Source organism: Nycticebus coucang, chromosome 5 (genome assembly GCF_027406575.1).
Source record: "Nycticebus coucang isolate mNycCou1 chromosome 5, mNycCou1.pri, whole genome shotgun sequence".
Lineage (NCBI taxonomy): Eukaryota > Metazoa > Chordata > Mammalia > Primates > Lorisidae > Nycticebus > Nycticebus coucang.
The window spans coordinates 99,030,727-99,034,355 of record NC_069784.1 but is presented as its reverse complement, the minus strand read 5'-3'; the positions used below and the strand labels follow the sequence as shown (position 1 = coordinate 99,034,355).

The window sequence follows — 3,629 nt, the reverse complement described above, 5'->3', positions numbered from 1 at the left end:
ACCACAGTTTATTGATCCATTCATGGATTAATGGGCACTTGGGTTGATTCTACATCTTTGTGATTATGAATTGAGTTGCAATGAACGTTCTAGTACAAATGTTCTTATGGTAAAATTTTTTTTTAAATCTGGGTAGATACCTAGTTGGGTCAAAAGGAAGGTCTACTTTCAGTTCTTTGAGGGCTCTCCATGGTTCTTTCTAAAGTGGCTGCACTAGCAGTATAAAAGGGTTCCCTTCTCTCAAAAATGTGGAAACATTCATGAATTTGTGCATCATCTTTGCGCAGGAGACATGCTAATCTCTGTATCATTCTAATTTTAGGACATGTGCTGCTGAAGTAAGCACATGGAATTTTTGCTTAATGAGCAAAGATTTTTCCTTTCTTGAGCTCCTTTTACAGTCAGGAAGACAAGACACTTGTTTTGGAATAGCTGCCGTTCTAAAATGTTGCACCAGGTTGAGCCTTCAGACCACATTATCTTCTAAATAAAGTCAAGGAAACAAAAGAGACCAGTTTCATGAAAGGTCAGACTGAAATCACCAAAAACAAGAAAATGCCAATTACATTAGTGGGTAATGTAGTACATGTGTCATATAACAAATTACTTTTCCAGAAGACACTGGCCACAGGATGGGCTGCAGTTTTCATTTATAATCCCAGATTTGCCTACATTGTGTTCTGAATATAAGGCTGTCCACTTAATACTTACATATTAGGAACTAAAAATGTTATTTCACAGTCTCAGGTTAGGATAAGCAGCATATGAAATTATAACATATTGTATTGTACTAATTAAATGTTTATATGCTCGGAAGAAAGCAAAAGCTCATAGACAAGATAGAGCTTTCCTCTCTCCATCTCTCAAGCAAGTTAATAACCCCAATGTCTCAGTATTAGTAGTGGCAGCTACCATTATTTAGCACTTCCCATGTTATCTACATTTTATTTTCTCTCATTCATACAAAAGCACAGCAAGGTAGTTACCATTATGCCCATTTTATAGCTGAGTAAACTGACATTTAAAGAGGTTAAATTATTTGCTTAAGACTAAATGCCAGTTAAAGGCAGAGTAAGGTTTTGAATCCAGATGTGTCTAAGCCAAAGGATTCTTTTACTATGACATACTCCAAAAACTCAAGTGTTAGATCCAGATTGGTCTTATCATGTAACTACTGAGTTACTTAACCTCTCTGAGTTGGGTTTTTTCCTTGAAAAAAAATTAAGATATTAAGAATGCCTATATCACTGATTATGAACTCACTTTGCATTGGAATCCAATGGGGAGTTTTTAAACAGAAATAAGGCTTAATGCTCACCCCTCATAAGAATGTTAAAAACCTCACTTGGTGATTCCAAGGTTTATAAAATGCTCCCAAATTCAATTTTTTTTTAAATTTCAGATTAATATGAGGGCATTAACAATTAGGTTATAATCTTTGCATTTGTTGGTTAAGGTCCCTGCCGTAAGTGTGTCCTCACCCAGGCAGTGTGCCATATACCCTTCACTGTGCCGTTAGGAGGGAGCACATCATCCCTAAATCCTTAAAATCATTAAGTGAGACTTACGTTAATATGTTTAGACCACTTATAATAGTGCCTAGTACACAGTAGCAGCTTAATAGGAGTTTGTGAATAATTTTTATGTATTTTGTTTAAAATAGCTGCTTTTTTCTCACTGAGAACTAAAATGTTAAATTCTGGCATACAAAAAGATGCAAAGGACTAAGCAAGTAAGTAGAACTAAAACAAGGATTGATTTGGGGTGTACTGACTCCACCCCAACCCCTGGAGGAGGTCCACATAACCAGTGGTAGAGGTGCCAAACATGGAAATGAAGGACTTGGCCTTTGATTTCTATCTAAAAATTAGGAAGACAGAACATGTGCATTTTAATTACATTCAGCTTGAATTAATTAAAGATTTGTGGTGGTGAAGGTAATTATTCACATTGTTTTGACCAGGTTATTTATACACATTTAGATAATGACCCTTTAAAATTTTTTAAGCTTATTTTTAATTTTGCTAAGAAATGCATTCCCTTTAAAATTCAAATGTTACCAAAACCATTTTTTCTCACTATGTCTAATCTAATCCTTCCCCAAATGCATACTTTCTAGATCCTCTTCAATGTATTTATATACATACACATGTAATTTTTACTTTGTTTCATTTTTATATAAATTATACAATATAATGACAATATAATGTGTGTTCTGTGACTTGTTTTTTCAACTCAGTATCATTTCTTGGCAGTGCAGATGGAGCTGCTTCATTCTTTTTATCTGCTGCATAATATTCCATATACACCATGCGTAAGCCATAGTTTCTTAAGCACTATTTTATTAATGAAAACTCACATGGATTGTAATCCTTACCAAAAGGTAGTAATAAGGCCGGTCAAAGGTTTAATATAGGACAAGTGTGGTGGCCCATGCCTATAATCTGAGCACTCTGGGAGTCCAAGGCAGGAAGATTCTTTGATTCTTTGTTCAAGACCCACATGAACAAAAGCAAGACCCATCTCTTCTAAAAATAGAAAAATTACCTGGACGTTGTGCCAGATACATTTACTCCCAGCTACGCAAGAGGCTGAGGCAGGAGGATCACTTGAACTAGGAGTCTGAGGTTGCTTTGAGCTAGGCTGACACCATGGTACTCTAACCTAGGCAATGGAGTGAGAATCTGTCTCAAAACAAAAATAATAATAATGGGAAAAGCAAACTGAAAACATCAAACTAGATGAAAATATTTTTCTTAATATGAAGTAAATCTTTTATCAATGGTGTATGAGCTCAATGTTTTAATTGGAATAAAGCTAATAAAAACAAAACATTTTAAAGTTCTAGGTCAGGGCAGTGGCTGAGATCACTTAAATTTACTAGTGACCTTCACTAGGAACTTGTAAATGTACCCTATGTATTTATTGTCTGCCTTTGAGAGTTGAAGATGGGTCCCCTTTTCAATTAATTCTGTAATAATAGAAAAAAATCTTTATAGAATTACAAAGTGTTTATTCTTTGCCATTAACCCAGTTCAGGTATTAAATTTGGGATTGTGAAACAAGTGAAAGGGGAAAAAGAGATATAGATACATGATTAAACAGTGTTACCAGAATAAGTTTCAAGAGAACTTTTCACAACATAAATTTATAGTGTTTTTTTAAAAAGAGAAATGGATATGTTATTTATAGTCTTTGTTTCAAATAGTTGTGTGCCAGGAATTCAAGGAGTTCCTTAGTTGCAAACCTGACATCTTCTGAAATGTCTGGCATTTCCAATTACTCACCTGTGCTCTCTCTTTCTTTTTCGCTATCCTTCTCCCACGTCTCTTTTTCTGCTGTACTTTTTTGTTATCAGGATAGAAAACATGAACGCTGTCAGTTCCCAAATCCTAATGGGCCCCTCTGGTGTTGTGCTCCTCACATCCTACCTTGTGTGTGCATGACCTGCCCTCGCCCGTTCTACCTGGTTTCGCTGGGATGGCAATCAGGGTTCTCCCTCGCCCCTCTTTCCTCATTCCTCATCCCACCCCAAAGTGGTTGATATGTGATTTAAATGAACTCAATCACACTTTCTGTGTGGAAATTTGTGTCTCAAAGGAAGACGAATGTGGAAGTCAAGCAATTAG

At 35.8% G+C, this 3,629-nt stretch overlaps 1 non-coding gene across 1 annotated transcript; it reads right to left on the bottom strand.

The window, feature by feature from the left end:
* Nucleotides 1-242: 242 nt before the first annotated feature.
* LOC128586955 (U6 spliceosomal RNA) lies at nt 243-346 on the bottom strand. The gene has a single exon (XR_008380408.1). It is a non-coding gene; the product is annotated as a U6 spliceosomal RNA (small nuclear RNA).
* Nucleotides 347-3,629: the final 3,283 nt, after the last annotated feature.